Source organism: Gigantopelta aegis, chromosome 10 (genome assembly GCF_016097555.1).
Source record: "Gigantopelta aegis isolate Gae_Host chromosome 10, Gae_host_genome, whole genome shotgun sequence".
NCBI classification, from domain to species: domain Eukaryota; kingdom Metazoa; phylum Mollusca; class Gastropoda; order Neomphalida; family Peltospiridae; genus Gigantopelta; species Gigantopelta aegis.
In genome coordinates this window covers 74,707,983-74,728,054 of record NC_054708.1, presented here as the reverse complement: position 1 = coordinate 74,728,054, position 20,072 = coordinate 74,707,983, and the positions used below count along the sequence as shown (strand labels likewise).

The window sequence follows — 20,072 nt, the reverse complement described above, 5'->3', positions numbered from 1 at the left end:
AATGTATTTATTTATTGCCGATGGATAATAGTATTTGCACAAATAATCAATGTCACATATTACTACCAATCACACCCACAGCTGTTTTTACTCCGTAAATATTTGATGGTGCACCTCGAACTTTGACACTGAACTCTCTTCTTTGGTATCATGCAACCTATAGTGGCAAAAAGGGTCATGCAAAGACTGGATAAAGTTTGTTTTGTTTAACGACACCACTAGAGCACATTTATTAAAAAATCATCAGCTATTGGATGTCAGACATTTGGTATTTCTGACTCTTGGTGCAAAGACTGGATAATGCAAGTTATGTATAGAGATGGAATTATTGTAATACTACAGTGAAACCTCTCAAAACCGGACCCTCTGTAAACTGGAAATCCCCCAAAACCAGACATTTTTCATGGTACTTTATTAACAATCAGTACAGAACTTACCCTCTCTAAACCGGACACCTCTTAAAACCAGACATTTTGATTGGTTTCAAGGGTGTCCAGTTTATAGGGGTTACACTGAATTACTACTAAATCATTTCTAATCCCATTACTTTCTTTCATGCAATCTACAAACAACTAAGTTAGTTCTTTTGTAATTGAGTTTTTTAAATGCAAAAATTTCTTATAAAGTGCAGAAAAACTGAATACATTGTGTATATTATGATTTAAGGGGCCTATAAATGGTGGAATTCGGAGGACAGAACATTTTTAAAAGGATTCTTTCAGTAGTTTGTATTTTTCTTTTACAGTGGGTTATTTTTATATAGATCCCTACTGGTCCAACAATAGAGGACTAGGATTTGGCTGTCCTGTCTGTCAGTCTGTTCGTCTGTCAGTCTGTTCGTCTGTCTGTCCCACATATAGTTGCTTTTTACAATGCTTTAAGAAACTGAGCTGAAATTTTGTGTATAGCTTTATTATGTACTATTACAGATGATATTTGACTTTTGTGGCAATTTACCCATATTTTGACAGAGTTATGGCCCTTGAACTTAGTAGACATTTTTTTTATAATGCTTCAAGATATTGAGCTGAAATTTTGTGTATAGCTTTATCATGTACTGATAGAGATCAAGTTTTACTTTCAGGGCTATTGACCTAGTTTTGTCACGGGGACATGTATTGCTTTAAGCAGTACTCTCAGAATGCTTGTTAATTGTCACTATTACAACAGTTTTCAACTTTTACATGGCTTGATTCCCGTCGGTGGGCCCATTGGGCTATTTCTCGTTCCAGCCAGTGCTCCAAAACTGGTGTAACAAAGGCCATGGTATGTACTATCCTGTCTGTGGGATGGTGCATATAAAAGATCCCTTGCTGCTAATCGAAAAGAATAGCCCATGAAGTGGCAACAGCAGGTTTCCTCCCTCAATATCTGTGTGGTCCTTAACCAGTCTGATGCCATGTATAACCGTAAATAAAATGTGTTGATCGAGTGCGTCGTTAAATAAAACATTTCCTTCCTTCCTTCCTTTTACATGGCTAGTACATGTACTATAATTGGAAGATTTTATAAAATTAATAACATTTTAAATCATAGCTTATCATAGTTACTATATTTACTAGAGTATTTTTAATAAATAACTTCAAATTAGTTAATCTCACACATAATAATAAATAATTACAAATTAGTTCTAATAAATAATTACAAATTAGTTCTAATAAATAATTACAAATTAGCTAAGCTTACACATAATCTTTGTATAATGTACTCAAAATTGTCATATTAGTGGGTTCACCAAGAATCCATGCCTGTCATACCATTTTTATGAAATGAGTGAACAGTTTTGGTATCTGATGAACGAAAGCAAGTCAGATACAAACACTGTTCACGAGTTTCATAAAATGGTATGAAAAGCAAGCTTGTTTAGTATTGTATTTATTACAAACCAACTGCAAACAAGCCGCAACCCAAAAATAAGCAGATGTTGAGACCTATTACACATTATTTTTCTAGGAATTGGGTCAGCAAGTGATCTAAGTCATGCTCACGTCATGTCAAAATTACACTAGTTAGATATTGAGTGATTGTTATGACATGAGCAATATCTTACACTGGTGTGTAATAAATATCCATCTCAACAGTAGTTAGTCCAAACTGGTGTTTCAGACGTCTGTGATTTTAAAGTCTGCCATAAGTCAGACCTACAGTAGTATCAATCCACTGCCACTAGGATTTAATTTTCAGGACACAGTACTGAATACTTGTACTTTTTATGCATATATGAGAGTTAAAATGCATAACTTTATTTCTTTTTTACTGCTGTTAACAAACAGTACCAATCTGGGGATTGGCCAATAGACGTTGGCCTATATTAAAGGGAGACTAAATTCAAACTTGAGCCTTATGTGTTGGAAAGATGCATACCCAGACCACCAACACATACTGACATTTTAAGAAATGAAAAACGCATAATTTTACAGTTAATAAAAAAACGTGATTATTCCTGCTAACTGGGGGCAGCCATTTTGTTCCGTTTTTGTGGCGTTCAGTACTATAGCTTGGGGCGAAGTGACGTCAGCTCAGTCCAACTCCTGTATGCACAATGTAAACAAAAGCAGTAATTTACGACAAAGAAAGAAATGTTTTATTTAACGACGCACTCAACACATTTTATTTACGGTTATATGGCGTCAGACATATGGTTAAGGACCACACAGATTTTGAGAGGAAACCCGCTGTCGCCACTACATGGGCTACTCTTCCGATTAGCAGCAAGGGATCTTTTATTTGCGCTTCCCACAGGCAGGATAGCACAAACCATGGCCTTTGTTGAACCAGTTATGGATCACTGGTCGGTGCAAGTGGTTTACACCTACCCATTGAGCCTTGCGGAGCACTCACTCAGGGTTTGGAGTCAGTATCTGGATTAAAAATCCCATGCCTCGACTGGGATCCGAACCCAGTACCTACCAGTCTGTAGACCGATGGCCTGCCACGACGCCACCGAGGCCGGTAAATTTACGACAAGGCCCTTCGCTTAAATCAACCAGACTTGTAAAACAACATAAATGACTTGATAGTATAATAAACTATTATAAACAAAATATATTTCAATTTGCATCAACAGAATGAAATGGAGTTATATTGTATTTTTCTCTCTTAAAAAACTACAAAGAAAAAATGCATATTATTAGGCCTAGAGTAGAGTATGTTGGAGCAAAAACGAGAACTCACAATACCCAAGTGATAATTTTCTTTTCTTTTGGACGACGTAATTGGTCAGTTTTGTTATTTTAGTTGGGAAAGTCTACTTAATCAAGGGTTTTACAGAATTATTTACAGTAATATAGCAGGACGGCTGATAATGTTCATTAACATTGATGGGGCTAAAGGTTATCCCACAATACCCTGTGATCTTAAAACACTGGCAAGTATTTTTGTATGTGTGTCTAGACAGTGGTAATCAATTACCTTGACTACATCTATCTAATGTAAACATACATCTGTCAATCAGGAATCACATGTGCAGACCACAGAAAGAAAGGACCAATTAACTAACAAAACATGAACGTGGGTTAATCTATGGACAAAACATAATACAGTTATTCCGACATTTTGACAGTGGTGGTTTATTTTGTATTGAAAAATAATATATACTTATTGCTGGCTTACTGCAATGAATATTATTACAGAACATTGCGATGCATCTGCAAAAATCAGGTACATTTTGTTTTTTCAGTTCAAAGACTAATTCCTGACGTGACACATTAAGTATTATGTAATCACTTGCTCGCCAGAGAGCGTATTCACTAGGATGGTACAAAATGGCTGCGCCAGTAATATATAATAGCCATCACATTTAACCATTTTATAAATTAACTATAAGATTATACTTGTTGATATTAAGCAGTAATTTGCATTATATATCGTTGAATATGCATACCAGTCCAAAAGCCATGCTTTAGCATTCGTTTAAGACCTCTGCCAACATTTTACAATATGAATATTTTGCAAGCAATAAAAATAAAACTTAATGATTATAACTTGTTCCAAATTTACTAACAAAGAGGGGAAATAGAAGGAAGAAAAGGTACCAGTAAAGAGAATGAGCAGGTTATTAATTTTTACCATTATACATTATTTAGAATTGGATGTCATAGTTAAAACAGAAAAGAAAAGAAAGAAGGATGAATGGTTAATTTATCTCAAAATGTTTGCTATTTATAATGAAATTTTGGACAGATTTGAATATAGCATTATTTTCTTGGAGACTAAATATCCAATGTCACTATTAAAGAATACCCCACCCTTTGTGGGGTGAATGTTCTAACACGACACAGGCATTTTGCTGCCAAAACACGTAAACACAGCAGTGGTTCTCATTGATCATTGAATTAGTTCATATTATACAAACCAGCAATCATGAATTATTCATTAGTCTAATTTTAATACCACAGAGATGACCATGCTCACCACACATCTGACCACGCTGTACTTCGGTGCTTTGAATACATCTGAAATATTAACCCATTACAGAAGTCAATCAACCCACAGGTTAGTCCAGACCTGTGGAAATATTACGTAACATGGCTTCATCACTACAGTTAAGACACCGCAGGCAGGAAAATTAATTGTCTGCGAAAAGAAACACCACCTATTGTTTTTATTTTCATCGGTTACACAATAATACATGAAATGTTGCCATCTTAAAAGTATTCATTGTCGGTTTACGGCTTTTTGGAGATGACAAAAAAAAAATTAGTCCTAAACACAGCACACATAATGTCACCTGACTTAAGTGATTCTGTGAGGAAGAGAAGAGTTCAATAGTGTTATGTGTGGGCGGGCTGTGTAGATAGCCAGTCGCATGTAGAATCTTTGGGTCACAACACTGCTGCTGTGAGTGTGCGGTTGGGTATTACATAGGATCGTGTTTGTGATTGCAGATGAAGCCATGTGATATACTGGAGTTTGGGTTACATATTGGAGCTCTTGTGTAACACGGAATAAGTATTCAGGTAAGGTGATTGATTCATTTGTCGCTTATTAGGATCAATGTTATTTTGTTTTTATTTTATTTATTTTATTTTTTAAATTTATTATTTTTGCACGTTATTTTTATTTGTTTTTTTTTTGTAACAGATTGTTAAGGTTTGATATTTATTCTTTAACTTATTATTATTATCCATATCATCCTCATTATTACCAGAATGTAGTAGCAGTATATACAAGAATATTATTTTAGTAGTAATATATATTAGAATATAGGAGTAGTATATAGTGAGGGGTGGGATATAGCCCAGTGGTAAAGCACTCGCTTGATGCGTGGTGGGTATAGAATCGATCCCCGTTGGCGGGCCCATTGGGCTATTTCTCATTCCAGCCAGTGCACCATGACTGGTATGTCAAAGGATGTGGTATGTGCTATCCTGTCTGTGGAATGGTGCATATAAAAGATCCCTTGCTACTAATGGAAAAATGTAGTAGGTTTCCTCTCTATGACTGTCAAAATGACCATATGTTTGACATCCAATAGCCGATGATTAATAAATCAGTGTGCTCTAGTGGTGTCGTTCAACAAAACAAACTTAGTATATAGTGATTGCAGAAGTTATAGTGATGGTGATGGTTATAGTAGCAGTAGTGGTAGTAGTAGTGGTGGTGGTAGTAGTCGTAACTGTACAGTGGTAGTGGTTGTTGCAGTGGTAGTACAATGTAGTAGTAGTAGTAACAGTATAGTGGTGGTGGCAGTGGCTGTTATAACAGTATTAATCATGGTTGTTGTGATAGTAGTAGCATTAAGATTAAATCACTTTTCGCACCCTTGTTTTGGCTTTGTAAACAATAAATGTAATATATCTTAACAATTTTACTTCAGATCCATATTTCATAAATAGTAAAAAAAAAAATAGTTTCAAAGTTTTCTACAAAAACAGTCAAGTGCATCAGTAATTCTTAAACAAAATATTTTCAATAGCAATTTTGCATTGGAATCTTGCAGCATTTTGAAAACGGGAACATCATGTACCCAGCTTATTGTTATTGCAAAGTGACGTCATTCAAAAGTAAAAATTAGCTACATGTATATTATTACAATGCTTTGTTATATTAAAATAAAAACCAGTCTACTTTAGCTTGACCCCTGTCAATATTAATCCATGTTTTATTTTGAGCAGATAACGCCTTTTATAAATCGTTATGCTATTATTTGTTTTATAATTTTAGACAATAATTAAAATATTAAGTTTAAGTTTTAAAATTTGAAAGAAATAAAAAGTATCAATTGTCAAATATATTGTATCAACATTACAGTTGGATATGTTATATTTATTGTGCATGAATCCAAAAAACGGGTGGGAAGAATGACAGTAACAGTGATTGTAGTACATGTAGTAATAAATAGAGAAACCATTTACAGGCCAAATCATCTAATATAGTAGACATTCACCTGTATTAAACGGCCACCTGTCTTAAGTGGCTATTTACAGGCCAAATCATCTAATGTAGTAGACATTCACCTGTATTAAACAGCCACCTGTCTTAAGTGGCCATTTACAGGCCAAATCATCTAATGTAGTAGACATTCACCTGTATTAAACAGCCACCTGTCTTAAGAGACCATGTACAGGCCAAATCATCTAATGTAGTAGAAATTCACCTGTATTAAACAGCCACTTGTATTGAGAGACTATTTACAGGCCAAATCATCTAATGTAGTAGACATTCACCTGTATTAAACAGCCACCTGTCTTAAGTGGCCATTTACAGGCCAAATCATCTAATGTAGTAGACATTCACCTGTATTAAACAGCCACCTGTCTTAAGAGACCATGTACAGGCCAAATCATCTAATGTAGTAGAAATTCACCTGTATTAAACAGCCACTTGTATTGAGAGACCATTTACAGGCCAAATCATCTAATATAGTAGACATTCACCTGTATTAAACAGCAACCTGTCTTAAGTGGCCATTTACAGGCCAAATCATCTAATGTAGTAGACATTCACCTGTATTAAACAGCCACCTGTCTTAAGTGGCCATTTACAGGCCAAATCATCTAATGTAGTAGACATTCACCTGTATTAAACAGCCACCTGTCTTAAGAGACCATGTACAGGCCAAATCATCTAATGTAGTAGAAATTCACCTGTATTAAACAGCCACTTTTATTGAGAGACCATTTACAGGCCAAATAATCTAATATAGTAGAAATTCACCTGTATTAAACAGCCACCTGTCTTAAGAGACCATGTACAGGCCAAATCATCTAATGTAGTAGAAATTCACCTGTATTAAACAGCCACTTGTATTGAGAGACCATTTACAGGCCAAATCATCTAATATAGTAGACATTCACCTGTATTAAACAGCAACCTGTCTTAAGTGGCCATTTACAGGCCAAATCATCTAATGTAGTAGAAATTCACCTGTATTAAACAGCCACTTGTATTGAGAGATCATTTACAGGCCAAATCATCTAATATAGTAGACATTCACCTGTATTAAACAGCAACCTGACTTAAGAGACCATGTACAGGCCAAATCATCTAATGTAGTAGAAATTCACCTGTATTAAACAGCCACTTATATTGAGAGACCATTTACAGGCCAAATCAACTAATATAGTAGACATTCACCTGTATTAAACAGCTACATTAAACAACAACCTGTCTTAAGTGGCCATTTACATGCCAAATCATCTAATGTAGTAGACATTCACCTGTATTAAACAGCCACCTGTCTTAAGAGACCATGTACAGGCCAAATCATCTAATGTAGTAGAAATTCACCTGTATTAAACAGCCACCTGTCTTAAGAGACCGTGTACAGGCCAAATCATCTAATATAGTAGAATACACCTGTATTAAACAGCCACCTGTCTTAAGAGACCATTTACAGGCCAAATCATCTAATATAGTAAACTTAAACTGTATTAAACAGCTAGTTGTCTAAAGAGACCATTTACAGGATAAATAATCTAATATAGTAGAATACACCTGTATTAAACAACCACGTGACTTAAGAGACCATTTACAGGCCAAATCATCTAATATAGTAGAATACACCTGTATTAAACAGCCACCTGTCTTAAGAGACCATTTACAGGCCAAATCATCTAATATAGTAAACTTAAACTGTATTAAACAGCTAGTTGTCTAAAGAGACCATTTACAGGATAAATAATCTAATATAGTAGAATACACCTGTATTAAACAACCACGTGACTTAAGAGACCATTTACAGGCCAAATCATCTAATATAGTAAACTCAGTGGTGTAGCGTGGGCCGTGGAAGGGACTCTGGGAGTGCTAATGATCCACAGGTTAGGGGGCGCAATATTTGTCTTTTATCAGGATAGCACATACCACAGCCTTTGATATACCAGTCATGGTGCACAGATAAAGCATTCTACAGTTCTGATTTCTACATTTAATTTATTACATTTTTCAACATGCAATCCTAGCATTATTTTGATATTCATTTGCATTTTATGGATTTCGTCTTCTTGTACAACACCCTTTGTCTACAGCACACATACTCTTACTGCTAAGGCTACAGATGTTCATGGTAGCACATGTATTCAATAACTCAATTTTAAAAGGATTACAAGAAGTCATAAAAAGCTTGACTTGGAGCAGAAAATATATGTCTCTTTTTTTTATTGCCCATATAATATTGAGTTTATTGAACATGAAGATATTGTTCATCATTTTATGTGTTCCTGTGACAAACATATTTATATTAATTGTGGGATGTTGGAAAGGAACAAATATTTGTGTAACTATACTTCAGCACAATTTAAACTAAGACTGTAGTGTTTGGATTTTAACATATAATTATTTCAACATTCAGCTGAGACAGAGAAAGACAGACATAGAGAGAGAGAGAGGTGGGGGGCTTGCTTTTGCCACAGAGTGAGGGAGTAAGGGGAGAGAGGACATGGGGGGAGGGAGAGAGAAACTGCTGTTGCTACTCGAGAGAGGGAGTGAGAGAAAAAGAACAAGTGGAGTGGAAGTTGCTGCCATCATATAGGCTACTTCTACCAGAAAGCAGTAAGGTACTTTTGTGTTCACTTTCTCATATACAAGACAGTACATACCATGTAAACTTTGATATACCAGATATTGAGAGGAACTGGTTGGAATGTGGACACTTTATCATACCTCAGGTAAGAGTATTTCCCATCCCAGCCAGTTCACCACTACTGGTTTATCAAAGGCCATGGTATGTGCTATCCAATCTGTGTGATGGTGCGTATAAAAGATCCCTTATTACTAATGGAAAAATGTAGCAGGTTTCCTCTCTAAGACTACATGTATATGTCAGAATTAATAAATGATTGGCATCCAATAGTTGATGATTAATAAATCAAATTATCTAGTGGTGTCATTAAACAAAACAAACTGTTTTCTTTTCAGACAGGTTCCACCACTGAGCTATATTTTGCCCACATGTTAATATTTGTTTTGTGTTGTCAGTAAACCAAATATACATGTATATGTACAACCTAGATAAAAATATAGTGCAGTTTGAGGCTGTTCATTTTTCATTGTTCTTAAAACATCCAATCTGTGAAAAGACATATTGTAAATATAATATAATTTATGGCAATTTTTCATTGTTCTTTAAACATCCAATCTGTGAAAAGACATATCGTAAATATAATATAATTTATAGCAATAAATATATCAAATATCTGTTATTTTCCATTATTAAATCTATACTATTGAAAATAATTTAGAGGACAGAAACTGAGTTGTTAAGTCATTCTGGATGGTAGCTGGTACTATAAGGATGGCTTAAAGATCCTATGTCAAAGTTGAAACTACAATATTTAGTTATTTTCACATTTATTTGTAATTAAATAACTACAAATTAATCAATCACATGCATAGTCCTTTCATAATTAACTCAAGAATAATCACTTTTAAAAAGTGTTGTACTGGATGACAAGAGGGGTTTCCTGAATAATTTGCAGCTTAATATAGGATGGTCACCATCTTTATTTCTTTGTCAGTTGTCTGCATAGAATTATGGGAAAAAAAATAGTGTGTTGAATGTGTACACACAAGACAATGAAGATCCCACCCTAAAATACTTTTGTTTCCTATTAGTAAATGGAATTATTTGGTGTGATTTTGTTTATAGGCATATAACTGAAGGTATAAATCTTATGTTTCAAAGCAAAAATTAATAAATATTTTGTGGCGAGAACCACCATTATTGCAAGTTTGACATAGCGCCTGTAACTCCTACCCTGCCACGGCTGGCAATGACCACTTGTTTATTTTGTGGCGAGAACCACCATTATTGCAAGTTTGACATAGCGCCTGTAACTCCTACACTGCCACGGCTGGCAATGACCACTTATTTATTTGGAGCAGGATGTAGCCCAGTAATAAAGCGCACACCTGATGCACAATCGGTCTAGGTGGGCTCATTCAGGTATTTCTTGTTCCAGCCAGTGCACCACAACTGGTATATCAAAGTGCCATTCTGTCTGTGGGATGGTGCATATAAACAATCCCTTGCTACTAATGGAAAAGTGTATCGGGTTTCCTCTTTATGTTTGACATACAATAGCCTATATGATTAATAAATCAATGTGCTCTAGTGGTGTCATTAGACAAAACAAACCAATCTTTCAAAAATATTTTGCAATGGCAACAAACCCCTAATGGTCCATGGTTTGTGGAGTTTAAAATAATGTGTGAATAAAGCTCTGGGTTGGGGTTTGTGGAATTTAAAATGATATGTGAATACAGCACTGGATTGGGGTTTGTGGAATTTAAAATAATGTTTGAATACAGCTATGGGTTGGGTTTGTTGAGTAAGCATGAAGCAACACATAAAAAAACAAATACAACATCAGTGGATATAACCTACAACAAAAGCTTGTTCACACACACATGCACACACGTCACCCTACATATTAATAACTTTATGAGAACAGAAAAATGAGAAAACCCATCCAACACCTATTGCTAAGTCATACTCTGGCTTACTTGAATAAATTTAATATTAGTTACAAGCCATAAACCCACATTACAGTGATAACTAAAAATCCAAAATAATACAATGTAGCAGGAATTGCTCTGAAAGAAACTCATCTAAACTTGTCTAAACCGGCCATGTTTCAGAGTCCCATAATTTCTAAATTTTAAAATGTGACCCTCTACACACTGGATCCTGTCTAAATTGGATAAATATTAGATCCCCGGTGTGATCTGATTTAAACAGGTTTCGCTGTATATGTATTTCCTTAAAAGAGCTAAATGTTATTAGCTCTGATCTCTGCTTTTTCATTAAATATGCTCATAAAAGGTGCATTTTTATGACAAATTAACAACATAAAATATTATATAAGATTGTCAGAATATATGATTTTATAAGAAAAATATAAGTTGAATCATTTGCTTTGAAAATGAATGAAAGTGTTTCTTATGTAAAAGTCATAACAAGCCTATTATCCAAAAACTTCCAGTTTATGTTTTAAAAAATGCAAACTGCAAGATATTTTTGTTAAGGTAAGAAAATGTCACATTCAATAGACAATGATGAGCGGGATTTATCTCAGTCGTTTGAGTGCTCGCCTGAAGTGCTTGCATTGTAAGATCAAACCACCTTGGTGGATCCATTCGACTGATTGGCGGTTTTCTCATTCCAATCAGTGCACCACAACTGGTCAAAAGCTGTGGTATATGCTTTCCTGTCTGAGGATATAAAAGATCCCTTGCTACTAATGGACAAATTTGATGATTATGAGTCAGAATTACCAAATGTTTGACATCCAATAGCTTGTGTTATTAAATAAACAAACTGTCAAAGGCTGTGGTATGTCTGTGGGGTGGTGCGTATAAATATGTAGCAGGTTTCCTCGCTAAGACTACATATCAGAATTACCAAATGTTTGACATCCAATAGTCGATGATTAATTAATCAATGTGCTCTAGTGGTGTCATTAAACAAAACAAACTTTAACTTCAATAGAGAAACAGTAAGTTATATTTAAAGTTACAGTTTTGTCTTGACATTTAACTTCAACTTCATTTTTAATACAAAATAAGAATACAAACTTGTAAGTTTTAATAAATTGTGTGTGTTATTGCTATCAGAAATCTGTCGCATGCACTTTTGATATTATATCATATATTGAATTGTGGGAATTATACTGTCATGCCTATGTATCTGACAATATATCTCAAACCAGTAATATGTAACACAAAACAGTAGAATAATTAATTCATTGATGTCCCACTTTTTAGTATTAAAATGAAATTGGTCAGTGCCACCTTAAAGTACCTTTAATTAAAAAGTACTTTGTCTAATGAAATTCAGTATATTCTACATATATAATAATTGTTTTCATATTTAAGATATTTAATAATTCTGAAAAGAAAGAACTTTTCACTGCACCTAATAATACCAGCAGTAGTTTATTTCACTCTATTGACAAAGCCATTAGGCTTATCTCATTCCGACCAGTGCTCTACAACTGGTATATCAAAGAATGTCATTTGTGTGATTTTGTTTGAGAAATTGCAATAAAAAGAACCCTTGCTACTATTCTATACATAGTCAGAAATGTTTTCTTTTGTTTAATGACTCCAAAAGTGCACCACGACTGGTATATCAAAGGCCATGGTATGTGCTATCCTGTTTATGGGATGGTGCATATAAAAGAACCCTTGCCGTTAATCGAAAAGAGTAGCCCTGAAGTGGCGACAGTGGGTTTCCTCTCTTAATATCTGTGTGGTCCTTAACCATATGTCTGACGCCATATAACTGTAACTAAAATATGTCGAGCTTGTTGTTAAATAAAACATTTCCTTCCAGCAGAGCAAATCGATTAAATAATCATTTTATTAATATTTGGTCATTCTGATATGTAGTCTTCAGAGAAAACCTGCTTAATTTTTCCATTAGCAGCAAGGGATTTGTTATATGCACTTTCCCACAGACAGGACATCACATAAAATGGCCTTTGATATACTAGTCGAGGGGCACTGGTTGGGGTGGTGAAAACCCCAGTAGGTTTGCTGAGGTGGTTCAGTCACCCATGTACCTTAGGTGAATATTCCACCGACTTAGCTAATTCCCATCCCCAATCAACAGTAACACTCTACCCACTGAGCTAATTCCCATCCCAATCAACAGTAACACTCTACCCACTGAGCTAATTCCCATCCCCATCAACAGTAACACTCTACCCACTGAGCTAATTCCCATCCCCATCAACAGTAACACTCTACCCACTGAGCTAATTCCCATCCCCATCAACAGTAACACTCTACCCACTGAGCTAATTCCCATCCCCAATCAACAGTAACACTCTACCCACTGAGCTAATTCCCATCCTTAATCAACAGTAACACTACCCACTGAGCTAATTCCCATCCCCAATCAACAGTGAGCTAATTCCCATCCCCAATCAACAGTAACACTCTACCCACTGAGCTAATTCCCATCCCCAATCAACAGTAACACTCTACCCACTGAGCTAATTCCCATCCCCAATCAACAGTAACACTCTACCCACTGAGCTAATTCCTATCCCCAATCAACAGTAACACTCTACCCACTGAGCTAATTCCCATCCCTAATCAACAGTAACACTCTACCTACTGAGCTAATTCCCATCCCCATCAACAGTAACACTCTACCCACTGAGCTAATTCCCATCCCTAATCAACAGTAACACTCTACCCACTGAGCTAATTCCCATCCTTAATCAACAGTAACACTCTACCCACTGAGCTAATTCCCATCCCCAATCAACAGTGAGCTAATTCCCATCCCCAATCAACAGTAACACTCTACCCACTGAGCTAATTCCCATCCCCAATCAACGGTAACACTCTACCCACTGAGCTAATTCCCATCCCTAATCAACAGTAACACTCTACCCACTGAGCTAATTCCCATCCCCAATCAACAGTGAGCTAATTCCCATCCCCAATCAACAGTAACACTATACCCACTGAGCTAATTCCCATCCCCATCAACAGTAACACTCTACCCACTGAGCTAATTCCCATCCCTAATCAACAGTAACACTCTACCCACTGAGCTAATTCCCATCCCTAATCAACAGTAACACTCCACCGACTGAGCTGATTCCCATCCCCATCAACAGTAAGACTTCACCGACTGAGCTAATTCCCATCCCCAATCAACAGTAAGACTCCACCGACTGAGCTGATTCCCATCCCCAATCAACAGTAACACTCTACCGACTGTGCTGATTCCCATCCCCAATCAACAGTAAGACAATCATGATAATCACAATTATAATTTCACATAAAAAGTTGCTGATTATTATACAGATAATTAGCATCTTGTATGATATACATCCAGACATCCAGTAGCCACTGACAACAGTGGTGGGATGTAGCTCAGTGGGAGACGTTCACCTGAAGTTCATTGGCTTACCTGATCAATCACTCATGGCTAGCTCCAGTTTTTCCAGTCTCAACCGGTGTCCCAAGGCCACTGCATCAAACACTATGGTATGTACTATCCTGTCTATGGGAAAATGCATATACAATATCCCTTGCTGCTGTTTGAAATGAGTAGCCTGTGGGGCTGTGGCAGGTTTCCTCTATCTTCTATTTCCTCTATCTTCTACTTCCTCTATTTTTAACGACACTACTAGAGCACATTGATTTATTAATCATCGACTATTGGATGTCAAACATTTGGTAATTTTGACAAATAGTCTTAGAGAGGAAACCTGCTATATTTTTCCATTAGTAGTTACTGTAGCAAAAGGATCTTTTGTATGCACCATCCAACAGACAGGATAGCACATACTACAGCCTTTGATATACAAAGTCATGGTGCACTGGCTGGACCGAGAAATAGCCCAATGGGCCCACCGATGGGGATCAATCCCAAACCAACTGCACATCAAACAAGTGATTTACCATTGGTCACCAAATGGCCATAGTTTAAAATGTGCTGAGGTGTTGTTAACCAAATATTCCTTTCCTTTGCATTGACTACATTACATAGGCATTGGAAGCAGGGATGGAGGTGGGGGAAGAGTGTACTGGCTTACAACCTCTGAAGATGATGTACCCCCACACCCACCCACCCACCCTTCCATCCCCCAGTTGAAAATCCTATTAATATATAGCTGCCCACCCTCCCCTAGTTGCGGTAATCTTTCAGTGTGAATATGTCTATTTAGAAAAGCAATCGGTGATCTTTCGAATGGTGTCCTATATACAGAATTATGTTACAAGGTTCAGTGGGTATAGATGTTTATATTAATTAGTACATTTTATTGAACTTGGAAAAGAAATTGGTTTGCTGACATTTAAAATACAAAAGAAGACATTTTGTTTTTCATCATAACTTGGACATTTATTAATCTCCTCCTTATATAAAATTTTAAAAGGATATTTTTATATAAAAAAGCTATGTTGCAAATAGTCTTTGAAATGTCAGATGAAAACTGTAAGTAATTTTTTTATTATTATTATTATTATTATTATTCTCAGCATGTTAATATCTTTATACTTTTTAAATTATTTACTATGATTTTTTTTCCAGTATGTTAATATCTTTCTAGTTTATTAATTAATTACCATGATTGAGAAAAAAACTTCTGAAACTTTTTATCTTAGAAATGTCATATATTTACAGTGTTCATTTGAAATATTTATGTGTTTATTTTTTATTGTATATTCCAAAAGAGGTAATCGGATATCATTTGAAAGAAAAGCTACATTTGATCAGTAATACTGTGTTTATTAACGGGATCAATCTGTCGGCATTTTGCTTTTTGAAGCTAGAAACTGTAAGGAATACAAAGGAAAGAGTGTGTTTAAAGTTAAACAACACCACTAGAGTACATTGATTAATTAATCATTGGCTATTAGATGTCAGACATTTGGGAATTCTGACACAGTCTTCAGAGAAAACCTACTACATTTTTTTAATATTAGTAGTTAGAGATTTTTTATAGGTACTTTCTCCCACAGACAGGGCAGCACATACCACACACTGTATCATATCAGTCGAGGAGTACTGGTTAAGACAGAGAAAAAAACCCAATTAGTCTGTTGAGAATATTTGATTCTATAACCCAAGCACCTCAGGCGAGCACTTTTCTGACTGAACTAAATCCCAGCCCAGAATGTTTGTTTAACAACACATCAGCACATCGTAAATTCTGACATATACATGCTTATATATTTTTATTCTTGGTCTACCAATAGGTGATCTTTGGGATGGTGTGCTATGTACAGAATTACATTACAGTACATACCATGTTCTTTATATACAAAAAGAAAGAAAGAAAGAAATTTTTTATTTAACGACACACTCAACACATTTTATTTATAGTTATATGGCATCAGACGTATAGTTAAGGGCCACACAGATATTGAAAGAGGAAACCCACTGTTGCCACTTCATGGGCTACTCTTTTTGATTAGCAGCAAGGGATCTTTTATATGCACCATCCCACAGACAGGGTAGTACATACCACGGCCTTAGATATACCAGTCATGGTGCACTGGCTGGAATGAGAAATAGCCTAATGGGTCCACTGACGGGGATTGATCCCAGACCGACCGTGCATCGAGCGAGCGCTTTACCACTGGGCTACATCCCGCCCTTTATATACAACTTATGCAGCACTGTTTGGGACAGTCAGTCCTATATAACTTACTGCATGTTAGAGACGCAGTACCATAGAGTTACAAGCCTCTCTTTACCACTGGGCTACATCCCGCCCTTTATATACAACTTATGCAGCACTGGTTGGGACAGTCAGTCCTATATAACTTACTGCATGTTAGAGACGCAGTACCATAGAGTTACAAGCCTCCCTTCACTAATAAGCAGGCAGTATAGTCATATAAGAAATGTGTGATACCTTATATTAAATCTATCTGTAAGAAAACTGGGGTGGCACGTAGCCTAATGGTAAAATGTTCACTTGATGCGTGGTTCTGACCCGGACTAGACCACTGGCTATCCAGAGGTTGGGCCTGGGATGCACATGCCCGAAACCTCAGTGGTATAGGGTCATGTTAAAAGGTACTCTCTCTCTCTTTGTGTTGTTGGTCTATGATCGATCCCTGTCGATGGGCCCATTAGGCTATTTTTCATTCCAGCCAGGCACCACGACAGGTATATTAAAGGTTGTGGTATGTACTATCTTGTCTGTGCATATAAAAGATCCCTTGCTACTAATGAAAAATTGTAGCTGGTTTCCTCTCTAAGACTATATGTCAAAATTATGAAATGTTTGACATGGATATCAATGTGCTCTACTGGTGTCATTAAGCAAAACAAACTTCTTTTTCATAATATTAAATCTATCTGTAAAACAATAATGACCAAAACTTCACAGGTAATTTTTCTAGAAACATGTATGCATGATTATCTCGTCTGCTATTTAGCTCATGATTCTAAATTTTAATTCCACAATGCTCTATAAGAACATCAAATTTTTCTCTCCAAAACCTTTCCCTCAGAGTGCTGTCTTGTATTTCCAGTAGGTTACATTTGTTCTTGGAACGATATATGTGTATTTCTAAGTCACATTTTGTGTTTATTCCACCCTATACTGGTGTCAGCCTCCATAGATTACACCCCTAACGTGTGTGTGTATATATATTTATTACCCTCCTGGTGAAGATATAGCGGTGTCGTACAAATTTCGTACGCACCACCAGGTGCCTATTACAAACTGTATTTTGATTTGTCAACAGGGAACAGAGTCAATTTCGATTGATTGGACAGCGACCTTATTAGCATAATGGGACTCTTTTTTTCATTCATAATTAATGTCAAGGTCAGTAACATCCACAACTTTTACTACAAATGTCATTCATTAAAAGTCGATGTAAACTGGACCGCGCGAGAAATATTTTTAAATAAAAAATAAAAATAAAAGAATGAATAGAACAATAATTAAACATATTCATTTTATTTATTATGTGGATTTTTGGTCTACAAATTATTATTGTCAGTTGTGATTTGTGAATTCATCATTATTAAGATCTACGACAGTTACTTTTTGGACCCTTGTTTTGGCTTCGTACACAATAAATGAAACATATCCAACGTTAATTTTTTCATATGATATATTTGACAAAAGGTAGTTTTTTATTTTTTAAAACTTAAATTTAATATTTTTTGTAGAATTGTGAAAAAGTCAAATATACCGACCTGTAAACAGCGTTGTTTGCTTGTTGTAGAAATTTAACAGGGGTCAAGGTTAGTAGACCAGTTTTTATTTTAATGTGGCGATGCATTGTAATAATATAGCTAATTTTGAATTTGAATGACGTCAGAATTCCAATGACGTCACTTTGCACCTCCTTACAATAACCACAAACTGGGTACATGACGTTTCCGTTTTAAGAATGCTGGAAAAAATCCAATGCAAAATTCCTATTGATTTTTTTTGTTTTTCGAACATTACTGAAGCACCTGAATGTGTTTGAAGAAAATTCTGTGATTGAAAAATTGTACCTTTTACGAAATATGGATTTCAAGTGAATTTACGGTAAGATATGCTATATTTATTGTGTACAAAGAAAGCCAAAACAAGGGCGCGAAAAGTGACTGTCGTGGACCTTAAAGTTATAACTAGTTTTCCCGTGAACTCAGCTGCTTTTGCAAGCTACACGTTTTTAACTGCAAAAACACTTGTTATTCTCTTATTGGTTGGATTTTTGGTCAACAAATTGTTATTGTCAGTTGTGATTTGTGAATTCATCATTATTAGCATAACCAGTGGGGTAACGGGAACATTTCTTTCTTGGGGGCGTTTTGTTAAAATATGGAATTATGCATTAGTTTTACCCATTTTTCACCCAATATGAAAATAAACATATATTGATGCATGTACCTTACAGCTTTCTTTAAATTAAAAAATAAAACCCGATGGAAATTTATGGGGAAGTACGACTACACCACTCCCCTGAAAACGTCACTGAGAAGTAGCGGAAGTACAACGAACTATTTCTCAATGCGGCGGTACGTTATGCAAATCAACATCCGGTCTTGAAATAGGCTACAAAATTGATTGATTGATTTATTTATTTTTCATCATTTGCGTGTGATTTAAAGGAGGGTAATAAATAAAATACCACACTCGTTTTCGCTAGATATCATTTTTACGAAACGAGTGAACTTCCCAAACGTATCTGACCTCACTTTCGTTCGGTCAGATACGTTTGGGAAGTTCACTCGTTTCGTAAAAATGATATCTAGCGAAAACTCGTATAGTATTCTATATATATATATATATGTGTGTGTGTATATATATATATATATTTAGTATAGATAATATCTCAACAAAATTACCTGGGGGGCAGTACACTTTTCGTAATGTTTCACTAATGTTAATGTCATATTAAAGCAAGTTTTCATTACAGATGACTACTGGAGATTGTTTCAGTAAAATTTGACCCATGATATATGAAAACTTCTTCCTTCATTTGGGTTTTTCACACATTTGTTTGCTCCAAATTGTTGTTTAAATCATTAAGTTTAAGAATATGCCACAATGTTGACATTTTGCAACAGAAGATACTAGAGTTTCATTTACTATATTTAAATAAAAATGCCTTTAAAAAACCTACTGGCCCTTAAATTTGAATATATATTTCCACAAATAAACACTGTTACATGTTTACAACCAATCATACATGTGTATTCCCCACATCCACTCACTCAAATCATGACACAGACATGCTTCGATGCAACAAATAAACACTGTTACATGTTTACAACCAATCATACATGTGTATTCCCCACATCCACTCACTCAAATCATCAAATCATGACACAGACATGCTTCCATGCAACAAATAAACACTGTTACATGTTTACAACCAATCATACATGTGTATTCCCCACATCCACTCACTCAAATCATGACACAGACATGCTTCGATGCAACAAATAAACACTGTTACATGTTTACAACCAATCATACATGTGTATTCCCCACACCCACTCACTCAAAGCATGACACAGACATGCTTCGATGCAACAAATAAACACTGTTACATGTTTACAACCAATCATACATGTGTATTCCCCACACCCACTCACTCAAATCATCAAATCATGACACAGACATGCTTCGATGCAACAAATA

At 35.6% G+C, this 20,072-nt stretch overlaps 1 protein-coding gene across 4 annotated transcripts in view; it reads left to right on the top strand.

The window, feature by feature from the left end:
• The window catches only part of LOC121384163, a 183,981-nt gene that overhangs the window by 11,334 nt on the left and 152,575 nt on the right, over window positions 1-20,072 (top strand). For 3 of the 4 annotated variants that reach the window (XM_041514427.1, XM_041514425.1, XM_041514424.1), the window contains exon 1: window positions 4,784-4,958. The gene's annotated coding sequence lies outside the window, so the exon portion shown is untranslated. Of the gene's footprint in view, window positions 1-4,783; window positions 4,959-20,072 lie in introns of those variants that run through there. The other variant, XM_041514419.1, reaches the window with a different exon arrangement.